The sequence below is a fragment of the Sinocyclocheilus rhinocerous genome, unplaced genomic scaffold (assembly GCF_001515625.1).
Source record: "Sinocyclocheilus rhinocerous isolate Xijiao unplaced genomic scaffold, SAMN03320098_v1.1 scaffold72, whole genome shotgun sequence".
In the NCBI taxonomy this organism is placed as follows: Eukaryota; Metazoa; Chordata; class Actinopteri; order Cypriniformes; family Cyprinidae; genus Sinocyclocheilus; species Sinocyclocheilus rhinocerous.
This window is the reverse complement of record NW_015628351.1, coordinates 994,479-1,010,656: the sequence shown is the minus strand read 5'-3', so window position 1 is coordinate 1,010,656 and position 16,178 is coordinate 994,479. Positions and strand designations below refer to the sequence as shown.

The window sequence follows — 16,178 nt, the reverse complement described above, 5'->3', positions numbered from 1 at the left end:
TTTGTCGCAAATCAGTAGTCAGAAGCGGTCATATTAATCTAAACTGCAGTGGCGGAATGCTAATTTAATAATGAGGAAATTGCAAAGGAAATGAGTAATGGGATTGAACGGGTACTATCTGGAAAAAAACAAAAAAAAACTCGGGTTTTAAAAATGCATCACACCTAATCCACCTAATCATTTTTCTACTGATCCTCCTCAACATTGTAGTTGTGACGATGATTAAGTGGATTAATCAAGGCTATATATATTGATCAATTCAAAAGATCTGTTTTTGTTGTCATTGCAGAATTCGAGTTACCTGTGGATTCTGTGCCAAAAAAAGGTAATTTAATCAAACATAGAACATTGTCCAAAATTATAAGACAGTGTTTCATAAAGTGGTATTTTATTGTGTTCATTAACAAATAAATGAACTAGAGCACAATCAAGTTATTACATTATTATTCAAAGTCGTTTATGTATATTTATTGAGTGCTAAATGTATTTTATTTGCGCAAATGAATGCAAGTGTAATGTAAATTCCAGCATGAGATTTCTTGGAGTATGACATCACTAAAATAAATTCACTAATTAGGTCATTAAACTTTAACATTAAAAATGAACAAAATAATCAAACTAATTAGGTCATTAAACTTTAACATTAAAAATGAACAAAATAATCAAACTTCACAAACCATGTTATAAGAACTTGTTTGCTTTGATAATAAGCTATTTCATGTCATAGTATGAAACAGTTGGTCAGAAAAAGCATCATTGTAAAACTGCAGTGGACAGCTGTGTGAAAAAATATATATGCATAATTTCTGAATTATGAAAACTTAATTGCCCTGTATAATGCCTTCCGCAACCCAGGTAGGTGTTAATTTAATGCAGTGATGAGCAAACTTGGCCCTTCCAGGCCACTTTCCTGCAGATATTTGATCCAACCCTGATATGACTCACCTGCCTGTAGCCTTCTAGTAGTCTTGAAGACAATGATTAGCTGGTTCAGGTGTGTTTGATTAGGGTTGGAGCTAACCTCTGAAGGAAAGTGGCCTGGAAGGGCCACGTTTGCCCACCCCTGGTTTAATGATTGAATGATTTAATGAATTATTGTATAGCATCCAATTTGTTTGCAAACAATGTGAAATGAAAGCTGTGCTCCTTCATTCTATGTTTCTACATTCTGTGTTTCTATCCATTTTTTTTTTTAAATCATAAGAATGGTAAATGTAAGTGATAAAAGGATAACAGGCATAGTTTTTATGAGTCTGAGGTCTGAGTACTGCCCAGAACTCCTATGTTGGAGATCTATTTCTGCCTATTCCCAAATGGGACCAATTCTATACCACAAAACCAAGACATAAACAAGAATGGTACCACTGTTTACATTCCTAGTTTTAGAAATGTGGAAGTTGTGCAGATGTCAGATGTGACAAAAATAAGTGTAAGCGGGAAAAGCATGTTCTGCTTTTTTTTTTTTTGCAGCTCTGCAGTGGAAGGCATGGAATCACAAAAAAGTCATTCTGTTTACAATGCATTATAATATCAAACCATACTATTTCAAAAAATTTTTAAAAAAGAAGATAAAACATTAAAATATGCTTTTATGGTAAAATAATAAATTCTGTTTCATAAATAGCAACAAATGTATTATTTTTTTTTTATAACTACAATTTTCAGCCCTGTGTAAATGAAAACTTCGGTCACACTTTAGTTTTGGGACTCATTGTCATATAACTATTACCTATTACTTTTACCTCAATAAAATAATTTGCTGCTTATTTTTATTAATAGTTATAAGGTATTGCTGAGTTAAGTTTAGGTATGGGGTAGGAGAAGGGATCTAAATATGGTCATGCAGAATAAGGCATCAATATGTGCTTTATAAGTACTAATAAACAGCCAGTATGCCAATAAGTTAATAGTAAGAACTGGTCCCTATAAACCAAAGTGTTACCTCCTTGCTGTATACAGTGCCCCTTGTTTGTCCTGTTGACTAAACATTCCATAGAGGTCAAAACTGAGAGATAAAAAGACATTGTTAATGAAGCTTTATCTTGATTTACACAAGTCGAGCTGAGAGCTCTTTGTAAAATGATTTAATATTGAAATAATATTTACAGCAAAGAAGCTGGTGTAAAAGACAGTCACTCAAGGTGCAAGTAATCATAAAAAGTATTTATGGAGGCTTTTCACAATTAAATTCTAATGATTCAAGAATTTTTGTCCTTTTGTGTAATTTGTTTTCACAAGAAAAAAAGCATAAATATATTTCCATTACTCATTTAATTTCGTATCATTTAAATTTACAATACATAAAGAGCAAAAGTGTGTTCAAAGACTCTTACAGAACCAACCTTTGGCTCTTAAAGGAAAAGTTCACCCCAAAATATAAAAGTTTGTTGAAAATGTACTCTCCTTCAGGTCATCCAAGATGTAGATGAGTTTGTTTCTTCTTCTGAACAAATTTGGAGAAATTTAACATTACTTCACTTGCTCACCAATAGATCCTCTGCAGTGAATGGGTGCCGTCAGAATAAGAGACCAAACAGCTGATAATCAGGAGAGAAATATGCACAGGTCAAGCATTGTTTACAAGTGAAAACATTCACACACAAAAAAAGTTACAAATGTATTGGTGGATTTTGATATGGGAGGACAACAGGGGATAGACTTTTTCACTGGATCAAGCATTATAATGGATTATTGACTCATATTTGGTTTAAAGTTAAAAGATAGTGTGGATTAATATTATTGTGATGTTTTTAATTTGCTGTTTGAACTTTCAGTTTGACGGCACCCATTCACTGCAGAGGATCCATTGGTGAGCAAGTGATGTAATGCTAATTTTTTTCCAAATCTGTTCCAATGAAGAAACAAACTCATCTACATCTTGGATGGCTTGACGGTGAGTACATTTTAAGCAAATTTAACTTTTTTGGGTGGACAATTACTTTCCTCTCAAATATCTTCTTGAGCCAGGTAGATCCCCTTTGTAAATCTGTAGATACCATCGTGGAGTTGTACCTGCCTCCAACAAGTTCATTAAACCCAAATGGTAATCCTAGAACCTGCCCTAATCCAAAAGGGCAACCTAATTGCTGTGTTTTTATAAGGTTACAATTCTGGATTGGTGCCTTGAACAAGGAGGGAGCGAAATTAGAACCTGTTCCATAAAACTCAAGCATTTGTGGTGTACATTTCAAGACAAGCAAACAAGAAAACTGTCAAGCTCTTCAACATACTGATCAGGGCCCGCATTCTTAAAGCTTCTAAGATTCCCCTAAGAAAGCTCCTATACTTACTAAATCAGCATATTAGACTGATTTCTGAAGGGTCATGTGACACTAAACACTGGAGTAATGGAGTAATTCAGCTTTACCAGGAATATATGATATTTTAAAATATATTAAAACAGGAAACAGTTATTTAAAATTGTAATAATAGTTCACAGTATTACTGTTTTTACTGTATTTTTGACCAAATAAATGCAGCCTTGGTGAGCATAAGAGACCTTTTTCAAAAACATTTAAAAAATGTAATTATTGAAAACAATTGAAGATTAGTGCATATATTAAAATGCAATAACTACTAGTACTACTAATAATTATAATATAATTATAAAAAATTGAATATACAATTTTATATTACATTTGTTTTAGTATAATAATATAAAGAACTAATAATACAGGTAAATATAATAACACTTCTCTTGCATTAAATATAATAATTGTAAATAAAATCTTTTTTAAAAGATGCACGTAAACCAGTCTATCGAATCACAACATACTGTATGAACATGGGCTTTTTCAGTGCTGAAATCCTGAGATATCTTAAGGATTCATTCAGTCTTCAGGCTCTTTGTACATATCAATAATCAGTGAACAGGATATAAGATACGTAATCCTGCCTAGAGTCCCCCACCCTCAGTGACTTATGGTCCATGCACTCAATGACTCGAACACATATGCTCAACAAGAGCTGTGCCCAGATTGACCAAATCTGAGGTTTCTGTAAGGCTCAGACTCAAGTCTGAAGCCATGTGATTTGCAGGAAGGGGAAGGAGACCCCCTCCCACAATCACTCTCTCTCTCCCCCCCAACCCTCCCCCTGAGTGGCCCCTGCCAGGCTCTGTTTCCAGGAAAGGGGCCTAGTGGACAGGCGCAGGGGCCTGCGTCAGGGAGAGCCTGGCTCATTGAGAAAAACAAAAACAGAGAGGGGAGGTGGGAAGACTCTCCCTCCTTACATAACAGTCTCTAGCAGTGAAAAAAAGCCTCTCTCTCTACCACCACCGTACTTGAAACCCGTCTGTCTGCTCTTTACACAATGCCACACCCTATAGTAGGGCTCAGCTAGAACTTCAGCATTTGGGACGGTTTTATGTATTGGACAGAAAAGAGACTCTTACTTCCTTTAATAATTTAAAGATTGCCAGCTGGATGCTCATTAGATCCATTGAGCGTGGAAGTGACATGCATGTGTCAAGCTTGCAAAAATTCTTGCTGCTGTGCATAAATTTTAAGGTGAACACAAATAATAGCTGGAGGTAAACTGGATTTTGCAAGGCATATGTGTAAAGAACGTAGTAATATTTATTAGGGTCTTAAGAGTTCAGAGGCACATATCATGCTCATACCAGCAGTCTATGATTTTTGACGCTCTACTGCCTCCTTGTGGTTACACTAAAAACTAAAAAATATAGTAGACCATTTATTGTGTAAATATTTTCAAAGTAGTTCTATGAGCAGTTTTATGTGTTTTCAATATGTATATTTAGTCATTTAAAAGGCGTTTTAATTCAAAACATAGCAATCAATTAATTTTAATAATAGCCAATGATATTCACAGTTATACAATGCCAAAAAGTGCAGAAGTATGATGCAAAAATTATACGAATTTCTAAGCGTACATTTAATGTATTAATCAACAATTAAATCATCTCTAGAATTTTTGGCCATCTCCGTTTAAACAGGATGTGATCTGCTTTGCATGTTCCCAAACAGGAACTGAACCAAACAAAAATGTCAACAAGAACTATACAACAAACCAAGAAAATAGCCACTGTCAAATTAATATCTCAGCAAGACCATATAATGAGTGATATAGATGATTCTGATGTTCACGTTCATAAATCATTCTAATGTGCTGATTTAGTGCTCGGATATAATCAATTATCTTATTATTATCATTATTGGAAACCATTTTTGCTGCTTGATATTCTTGAGGAAACTTTTTTTTCAGGATTCTTTGATGAATAGGAAATTCAAAGGAACAGCATTTATTTGAAATATTTTGTAACATTATAAATGTCTTTACTGTCACTTATGATTAATGTAATGCATCCTTGCTGAATGAAAGTATTAATTTCTTACTACAAATATTTTCAACATTGATAATAAGAAATGTGTCTTGAGCAGTAAATCAGCATGTTTGAATGATTTCTGAAAGAACATGTGACTCTGAAGACTGCAAAGACTGCTGAAAAGTCAGCTTTGCAATCACAGAAATAAATGATATTTTACAATATATTAAAAATAGAAGATAGTTTTTTATTGTAATAACATTTCATAATATTACTGTTTAATATTACTGAAAGAGACTTCCTTCAAAAACATTTTTAAAATCTTAATTAATTCAACCTTTGAACCAGTAGTGTAAAAAAAATCATGGACTGTGTGAAAATTTGTTTAAATTAAGTAGCTCAAAATAAAACAAAATAAAAACCTAATTGTGTGAAAGTAAATCATTTTACATTTAAAGTACTTACAAACTTAAAAGTAGATTTTATAAAAAAATAATTATTTTTAAAATGTACTGATGAAATCATATTAGTATAATATTTATATAGTATAAAGAGTGAAAGACCGTAGTTTAATTTCATTGACTGAGTGTAATTCCTAGGAGTGTGATTTTGCTGTTTGTTTAGCAAGATGATAATATAAAGATAGCTTTACGTTGTAATCCACCAGATAATGATAAATATGTAACAGGAATGTCTAAGCAAAATGTTAAGGTGTAAAAAGTATATTTTTACCCCAGAAACTGAGTAAAAATACAAGTCAGTTAATGAAGTTTAAGGTTTCTAAAATAATACTTAAGTATATTGAACTACAGTTACTTACAGTACATACTGAACATCACACCCCTTCATCCAAAACGCAAACAGTGCTAAAAAAGTTTTTTTTTTTTTAAACATCAGGAACATCACATTAGTTCTTAGCATGACTAGATTTTATGGAGAATATTTACTCTAAAATTGATTCTGAGAATGCATAATGACATGCACTTCCATTTATTTATGATAATAATTTAAAAAAAATCAGCCTGATTGTTACTTCTACAATCTGAAACGTGTTTCAAATGTCAGGAAAGATTAAATGTTAATAGTCTTCACAACATAAGTAATTTGAGTAATTTTTAAGTAATTTAAAAGGTAATGTAGATTTCATGCACTGAATATGAATAGCATAAATGCAGAATAACAGTATCATATATTATAATGTGTATTATATTATTTCAATATAATGTAACAGCATTTAACAGCACTCAGTGTTTTGTTTTTTTTTACTTTAAGCAGTTACTTTAATTTCCACAGGATGAATGTAATATATGATCAGTCAATGAACAAGGATAATTCTGAACACATTAGCAGCTCATATTTTAACATCCAATAAACACACAATAGAATTCAATAACAAAACATTACCAAAGCATGCAAAAAAAAAAGATCACCACCAAAACTCGAGCTCAATTATATACACACAGTCAATAGGACACTTTAGCCTAATTCCATAAGGCATATGTGTATTTTAATAAAACTTTATTCTCAAATACAGAAAATACATGTATTGGTCCTTCCATTTTTAATAGCAATTTCAATAGGGTAAATTATAGTTCCTAATGATATAATTCCTCTCGAAGCATTTCTCTTATGTTTAAATTAACTCACTTTGAATGACTTTTTACAATACAGATGTCAATGGAGAAACTTCAGTGTCATCAAGGAATAAGATGCTCTATTATACTAACTAACATTTAACTAAAGGAGGCTGCTGAGGTAACAGGGTGAACTGAATTCTTAAAAGTAATAAAATAATAATATGCAAGCTATGTACAATTATGACATAATAGGGTTCTTAAAAATGATTCAATGTGCAAATAGGTCACATCTGGACGGATTAATTATCCTATGAACTCTGTTAATATGATTTCTTAATTAGACTTTTTCACTGCATTTTTGCATTTAATGATGAGATCTCAAATAAGTGCTATGTATAGTCCTGTATGTTACAGTTTTCACAAAATTACCACCCTAAATCATTTTGCTGGCTCGTCATCTTTGGAAATAACATGTCAGGAAGCTCAAACCCTGTCATAAGCAACCCACCCAAAATGTGAATACATTTATATATTATGGCACTCCAAACAACTACATTATTTACATTACTCTTATTTTTTTTTAAAGAATTCCACCTTCATGTGGAAAACAATCTTTCCCCTCACCAATTCCTCATATACAGACATTTCTCTTAATTATCAACACTCAAAAACCTGATGAAATTATTTCTATAGAACTTTATGGGGCTCAAATGGAAATCTATGACATTATGAAGGCAAACTCTTAATAATACGTCATATCTGCACATTGCAACATTACAGATTTTGTGGCTTGACTTTTTGTACATTCACAAACATGTCCGAATTAGGGCTGTGCGATATGGACAAAAAAACCCTAACGCGATATCTTTGATCAATTTAGCGATTTCGATTTTAATCACGATTAGTGTGTGAACCTGCCTTTACGTTTGTATGCCCGCCCGTCTGTTCTGTTCTCGTGCTCCATTTAGGCGCGCTGCATTCTGATTGGTTCGGAAAGCATACTGCGGGAGGTCAGGGGCGTGGAAAATCGTGCTATAAAGCGATTTATAAATCGCGCAAGCTCAAATCGCGATTTTATGACGTTTTCGATTAATCGCACAGCCCTAGTCCGAATGCACTTGTTGATCCCAGTCTGGGAAGCAAGCAAAGATCATCCTTGCGACACTTTAGGGATATATATACATGCTATTCATATTCATAAAGACTTGAGGAGACGTCTTAGAACTCCTCATGTACGTTACGGGCATAGTCCATGAGTTTGCTGCCAGTGAAGTACTCGCTGTATTTAAGGATCTCCTCTAGTTCCAGGTTGTGGTTTTGGTTCTCATCCGCCACAGCAATCATCTGCTTGGCTTCATTCAGGGCGTTGTACTCATTCATAGGGTCCATGTATTCCTGTGGGACAGAAGGGGTATCAGCAAGGTACAGATATTCATTCAAATTAGATGCTATAAAAGTGTTATTATCCTTTAACAGCACTGATAAAAGAGGACCAACCTCCAGCTCTTCCATGGTCACAATCATATCATGGTTAGCGTCAATGACTTCTTCAAACTCCTTCTTCCTTTCTCGAACCCAGTCGTCATCAATGTCTTGGGCCTGCTGATTCTCCACAGTTCCCATGGGGAGGGAGATAAATTCAGCAAGAGTCAACTTTCCATCTCCATCCTGATCTGTTTAGGAAACATATAGGGTTCGCTTAAAATTAAGAATCACAATGAATTTTGTTGGCATTTCTTAGGCATAAATTGAAGATTACCAAGATCTCGGATGATCTCCTTGACCATGTATCTCAGCATGCCTCTGCTGTGCTCTGGGTGCAGGAACGAGAGGAACTCCTCTTCATTCAGCAGCTGGTCAGCTGGAGGGTTATCTGCCTGGAACCAGCGATCCTTCAAGCTCTCCAGAACCTCCTGAGCTGTAGTGAGGCCATATTTTATTCATATCATTAGAAACGGCTTTGTTAGGAGTACTAGACCATATTTGACAAATGCATCTTCTACATTACAACTTACTTTCTTCATCCACTTTCAGTTCTTCATTGTTTTTTATCTTCTCAGCCACTTCTTTTTCATTGAAACCTTTACTGGCCAAAAACTTCACACGGTATTCATCCCAAGTTACATGTCCTGAGAAATTGGCAGTCAAGACCATTGTTAAGTGTTATGAAATCATCATGGCAGATGCCAAAAACAATATACATATGATTTTGCTCTAGTAAAACACAGGAAACATTTATAACTACAAATCATGTTTAAACTTACAAGAAATCTGATTCAACATATCTCTACTTGACATATAATTTAATTTTATTATGGCATGGGTCTAAATAACAACATCCACTTACCATCCCCATCAGGGTCCACGGCACGAAAACTGAGCTTGTTTTCTTTAACGGCCTCCTGAAAATGCCACTGTCAAAGAAACCTGGGCTTCCATACCACCTCAGTAGTGCCACAAACTGATCACCTCCATGCTACGCCGAATTGAGGCAGTAATTAAAGCAGAAGGAGACCCTACCAAGTTATTGAGTACATGTACAGTAAATGAACATACTTTCCAGAAGGCCAACAATTCACTAGAAATGTTTTTTTTATTGGTCTTATGGAGTATTCTAATTTGTTGAGATAGTGAGTTGGTGGGTTTTTGTTAAATGTGAGCCAAAATCATCACAATTAAAAGAACCAAAGACTTAAACTACTTCAGTCTGTGTGCACTGGATTTATTTAATACACGAGTTTCACAATTTGAGTTGAATTACTGAAATAAATGAACTTTTCCACGACATTCTAATTTATTGAGATGCACCTGTATGTCACAATACAGAAAAAAAGATCTGTCACTACTTCCGTTTCATCACAGCTTACTATAATTGCTCACTGTTCATTGGGTTAAACTAGAAATGCCTTTAGAATGACACCCAAGCACATCATGGGAAAATCGCACTGTTTCCACAGCTGTACACATACTTGGTGAAGATTTCAATAAGTTTCTTCCTGTTCCTTCTGGGCTCCGAGTCCTCCTCAAACTCCTCCATCTCTTTCCCCAGAAACACCTCCTGATGAAAGTCTTTATTGAGGTGACCGTCCATTTCCATCTTCACACCGTTCAGATGGTCAGGTGGAAGGATCTCATTGTCCTCTTTGCTGTTGGGGTGTTTGTCTTTTAACGCTGATATATTTGCTGGCCTGGCCTGAACATTCAAAGCCAGCATCACAAATACGGCCAAAGTTGAGGCGCACAGGCGGCCAGGCTGATGTCTTCTCCGGTTAGACATGGTTTTACTGCTTGAACGTCACAAACAGATGTAGAAACCCTATGAAAAGAAAAAGAATATCACATTTAAAGCCAACTTAAACATATTCAAATAAGACTGTGCCGTTTGTTACTGAAAGATTATTTATTTACTGTAAACCTTTTTTTAATCAAATGATATCAAATACAAAGACTTCGTGAGGAACTGATAGAATTATACCAATTAATGTATTAATTTGAGCTCAATATTACTCAGTACTGAATATGAATCAGCACATAATGTTTGACAACACCTGTCTGAACGAATAAAGATGCAACTTGTGAACGGAAATAAATAACAAGCTACCAACCTGGACGTTTGAACGGTCCTTTCCAAAAATAAAGTATCAGATGAATGAACAGGAGCAGGTGGCCTGCTGTACTGAAGGCACCTTGAGCGACTGTCTATGTGCAGCTCATCGCGTAGTTCCTGTACACGTCGTCACTCGAGACCAAACGCTGGTCACTTGAGCGGTTTATGGCCCTCTCTGGACTCAGATAACACACAAACTCAAACAGGACAGACCGATAACCGCAAGAGTTCACACAGACTGACACCCGAAAGGCATTCAGGACATAAACATTGCAACGTTGTCAAGATCGCGTGTCTTCTTCTAGTGAAACATGAGGTGAGGGATAACGCACATATCGCCATCTACTGTACTAGCAGCCCAATTGCCTATAAAATACACACTGAAACGTCTGTTTACCTTTCATATCAGTTTTTTTCTCTGACCATTTGTGCTGTAGGCCTTACTTGTTTAGATTTTGAAGAATGTTGTCAAACTCACATTTCTTGGGGGCATGTTGAACAGTTACAGAAAAACATACACGTTTTCAGGGTTGGGCAAAGATACATCAAAATGTATTTTAAAATAAAATACCAAATACCTTAATTTTAAGTGTATCAAAACAAATTACAAAATACAGCAGCCACACCATGTATCAAAATAAACTACTGCATTTTTGTATTTTAAAGGGGGTCATATGATGCTGCTAAAAAGAACATTATTTTGTGTATTTGGTGTAATGAAATGTGTTTATGCGGTTTAAGGTTAAAAAAACACATTATTTTCCACATACTGTACATTATTGTTTCTCCTCTATGCCCCGCCTTTCTGAAACGCGTCGATTTTTACAAAGCTCATCGGTCTGAAAAGCGAGGTGTGCTCTGATTGGCCAGCTATCCAGTGCGTTGTGATTGGCCTAATACCGCAAGCGTGTGATGGAAATGTTACGCCCCTTACCATATTGTCATGCCTTGTCCCGGCAGCAACACTGACTCAATGACCCCATATGGTCTAGCGGTTAGGATTCCTGGTTTTCACCCAGGCGGCCCGGGTTTGACTCCCGGTATGGGAAGGTGGGTTCCTTTAAGGGGGAAGTCATGGCCTAATGGTTAGAGAGTCGGACTCGTAACCCAAGGTGGCGGGTTCGAGTCTCGTACCGGCAGGGATTGTAGGTGGGGGGAGTGAATGTACAGCGCTCTCTTCCACCTTCAATACCATGACTGAGGTGCCCTTGAGCAAGGCACCGAACCCCCAATTGCTCCCCGGGCGCCGCAGCAAAAAAATGGCTGCCCACTGTGTGTGTTCACGGTGTGTGTGTGTGTTCACTGCTGTGTGTGTGCACTTTGGATGGGATAAATGCAAAGCACTAATTCCGAGTATGGGTCACCATACTTGGCCACATGTCACGTCACTTTCAATGACAAACAAAGACAACTGATGGCACATTCATAGCAACTAGTTTCTAACTAATTAATAATTTGATTGTTAATCATAAATATAACAATACATGTCTCAGGCAGTCATTCATGCAATGGTAAGCTATGCAAAATCATGATCCTACTACACAGCTATACTTCAATTAGGGTACAATATTCAGCAATCAAATATTTATTTATCAATCATTGGACCTATTTGGAAGTTGAAAACAAACATTTTAGCATTTTAACAATTATTAAATGATCAATATGTTTTGATTTTGAATGTACAGCGCTCTCTTCCACCTTCAATACCATGACTGAGGTGCCCTTGAGCAAGGCACCGAACCCCCAATTGCTCCCCGGGCGCCGCAGCAAAAAAATGGCTGCCCACTGTGTGTGTTCACGGTGTGTGTGTGTGTTCACTGCTGTGTGTGTGCACTTTGGATGGGATAAATGCAAAGCACTAATTCCGAGTATGGGTCACCATACTTGGCCACATGTCACGTCACTTTCAATGACAAACAAAGACAACTGATGGCACATTCATAGCAACTAGTTTCTAACTAATTAATAATTTGATTGTTAATCATAAATATAACAATACATGTCTCAGGCAGTCATTCATGCAATGGTAAGCTATGCAAAATCATGATCCTACTACACAGCTATACTTCAATTAGGGTACAATATTCAGCAATCAAATATTTATTTATCAATCATTGGACCTATTTGGAAGTTGAAAACAAACATTTTAGCATTTTAACAATTATTAAATGATCAATATGTTTTGATTTTAAATGTAGCCAGAAACGTAATCAGAAAGTAGCAACAGAACTTGTAAAGGAGTATTAGCCCAACTCCAACCTGAATCTATGGAGAGCCATAGAAATATAGAGGACACATACACATTAATAGTGTAGTAACAAGTCTGGGCAAACTACTGAGTAGGCACCAATCAGAAGCTGCATTTTTATGACGTTATCATGTAGATTTCTTACAAAGTATTTTACAGTATTTTAAAACTACAAAAATAAAAAACACTAAAGTATTTTGATACAAAATATGAAGACATTTTCATCAACCCTATCAAATTACAAAATCCTATTTTATATCTGAAATATATGTTTGAAATACATGTATCATAAATACTGCCCATTCCTGAAAGTTTTATTATGAACACGATGTGCTTGAGGGTCCATGATGTGTTGCATACTAACAATCCTGGATCTAATACAAAGATTAAATGAAGGTGGCTTATAGAACCTGAGGTTAATCAGTCTCGTGTTTTGCTATTTTTCTGTGTGATGGAGAAGTATCTGTGCCTGTGCTACCTTTGCCCAAAGCAGATCCTCAAGAAGGTGTATAATGGTTAGTAGACAATGGTATATTTCTGTCATTTAAATCCCACTGCATATCAGTTTATGCAGCTTTGGACACTGTTACATTGTTATATTCTGTAGAAGATCTGAGCATTTATATGAAATTATTAGTCTATGAAATACCTCCATCTGCATGTACACATACTGAGAGTGTTAGAAACATATTCCATAGTACAAACAATATTTTTTTTCCTATTGTACTTACCCCAAACTTGTAAAGTTTAAGAAGTTTATATCATGGTTTGCATAAAAATTTAAGCAGCAACATTGTTTCAGCATTGATAATAATAAGAAATGTTTCTTGAGCAGCAAATCAGCATATTCGAAGGATTTCTGAAGGACCATGTGACACTGAAGACTGGAGTAATGGCTGCTGAAAATTTAGCTTTGCCATCACAGGAATAAATTACATTTTAAAATGTGTTAAAATAGATAACAGTTATGTTAAATTATATTAATAGTTTACAATATTGTTTTACTGTTTTATAATACAGTAAATCAACAATAGAATATAATAAAATACAAAATGAAGTGCAATTTGAATATTGATTTAATATACATCACATTTGCATATTAAATTAAGAGATTAAAATAGATTACTGCATCTTTATTTCCAGCCACCAGAGGGGGGAAGAGCGTCAAGGCATTAGGATATCTCTCAGTATTGTTGCTCTGCTGGGAGACAGTGCTGTACAAAGTTACAAAAATCTACATAATGCAATTTGTCACTTAGATTAATAGGATCATGCATTTTACATGAATGTGTAACAGTAAGAACAATAATCGATTAATGACGAGAACAGATTGTGGTTATATTTTAAAAATACTATTAGGATCACTAAAATGACACTTACCCTTAATTCCATGTTTTGCAAGTTGTTGTATATAGTAGGAAAATATTGTTTGTACTATGGAATATGTTTCTGACATAGTCATCTTAGTAATGTGCACATGCAAATGGATGATTGACTCCACATCAATTCATATAAACATTAAATTCTTCTCTTAAAGACCCAGATTATATCTAGTCAGCTGGTCAAACATGAATTTCTAGTGCCTTAAAGCAGTTCTTTCTGAGTTGTTTGAATTCTCAGAGACTAAATGTCACATGTACAGGGCTACTGCAAAGTAGGACACTACACACACAGAGAGATTTACACCTACACACATGAACACGCATTCCCTAGAGTCTGCCTGCCAAAGAGCTCTCCCTCAAGACTTAAGTATTTCATTAGTGAGATAAAACAGGGCTGAGCCCACTGAGGTTGCCAGTTTCACTGATGAGGAAAGGAGAAGCAGGGGAATCAGAAAGAGAGAGAGAGAAAGAAAGAGCGAGAGACAGAGAGGGGGCTGTGATAAACTCTGCTGCGAGCCCTCCTGTAAGCAGAGTGAGAGAGTGCAGGAGCAACAGCATAAGATCTGGAGAGGGTGAAAACACAACTGTGAGCAAGACCTACCACAAAGTCCACACAGATCTCGCACTTTGAGGTGAGCGTGCATGTGTTTTTGTCACCCTGCAGAACTGGGCTGATGCATTTGGGTGCAATCGTCCCGTCAAGTGCTTCTCTGCTTTGAAGTTGGCCGTGGTGGACTGATTTTTCCCTGCAAGGAAAAGGCCAAAGGCTACGAAAACTGGAGTGTTTCCAACTTCCAATTCCCTCAGGACGTTTTTTTTCCCACCTCGGCTTCAAGAAGGAACCACATGTGAAGACTGATGGGGCAAGAGCTCAGCATTACTTACCCAGAGAATCGGTTCAGATGCATCACCGCAAAGACTCCACATCCCAGTAGGAGCAACGTAATAATAAGAAATGTTTCTTGAGCACCAAATCAGCATATTAGAATGATTTCTGAAGGATCATGTGAATACTGGAGTAATGACTGCTGAAAATTCAGCTTTGCCGTCGCAGGGATAAATTACATTTGAAAATAGTTATGTAAATGGTATGTTATGTTAGTTAATATTTCACAATATTACTGCTTTTTTAATCAAATAAATGCAGCCTTGGCGAACATAAGAGAATTCTATAAAAAATAAAATGGTAATATGTGTGTATATATAATTATATTATTTATTTATTTGGTACGCTAATGCACACAAAGTTTTCCTGTAGCTCAACCAGATTCACAGGCAATGCACAGAATAATAAATGATATCCCTTAAATGCACTTTATGTTATTTAGATAGAAACATCTGCCAAATGTGTAAATGTAATGCATTTTAGCAACCAATCATTCCTCACAGTGTGTCAAATCACCCTGTAACAGCCAGGCAGAGAAAATACCTCAGAATGATGTGTTTTAAATGCTCTGTTAAATATGTCAGCACACTCATCAGAAAGCAAAGCCGACTGCATTTGGCACCCACAGTTGTCTCTCATCATACTTTGTAAATGCGCCTGAGCAGAAGTCTTTGGCTATTTAAACAAGCTTAGATCGAGCTCATCCAAAGCCCATGATGGAGATGCTACAACCATTTCTGATTAGCTTGGCACAGACTCAAACATGTATGTTTCTTGGGGATTAGAAAGGTCTAATTCTCCAGAACAGAATGAGATTCAGAATGATAAATAGAGCGGTTTGCAGGCTCCAATGTGTGAAATGGATGATTGAAGCGTGAGATATGTGAAGAATGCACATTCAGAAGGTCTGATCAGAGCATCGATTAGTCCTCTCAGTAGGTGTTCTCTACCAGAACATGAAAGAGGGCTTGTTTGTTATTTGAGACTTGTGGTGTCAGTAGGTTACGGATGATGAGAACGGTAAACAGGGACTCTTTTGCATTTGCATTTGCATTTGTGTATAAAATAAATAAATACAGAATTCATTTTTATGCACATAAACCTTGGAAAATATCATATCATGTTGTCTGTAGCGGAATTATCATGCATAAGTGCGTTGACATTTTCTGGCTCCAACAAGGCCAACATATT

General features: G+C 35.8%; 1 non-coding gene and 1 pseudogene across 1 annotated transcript; one reads left to right on the top strand and one right to left on the bottom strand.

The window, feature by feature from the left end:
- Nucleotides 1-7,917: 7,917 nt before the first annotated feature.
- Nucleotides 7,918-10,787, bottom strand: LOC107737530 (45 kDa calcium-binding protein-like; annotated as a pseudogene).
- Nucleotides 10,788-11,448: 661 nt separating this feature from the next.
- trnae-uuc (transfer RNA glutamic acid (anticodon UUC)) lies at nt 11,449-11,520 on the top strand. The gene has a single exon. It is a non-coding gene; the product is annotated as a tRNA-Glu (tRNA).
- Nucleotides 11,521-16,178: the final 4,658 nt, after the last annotated feature.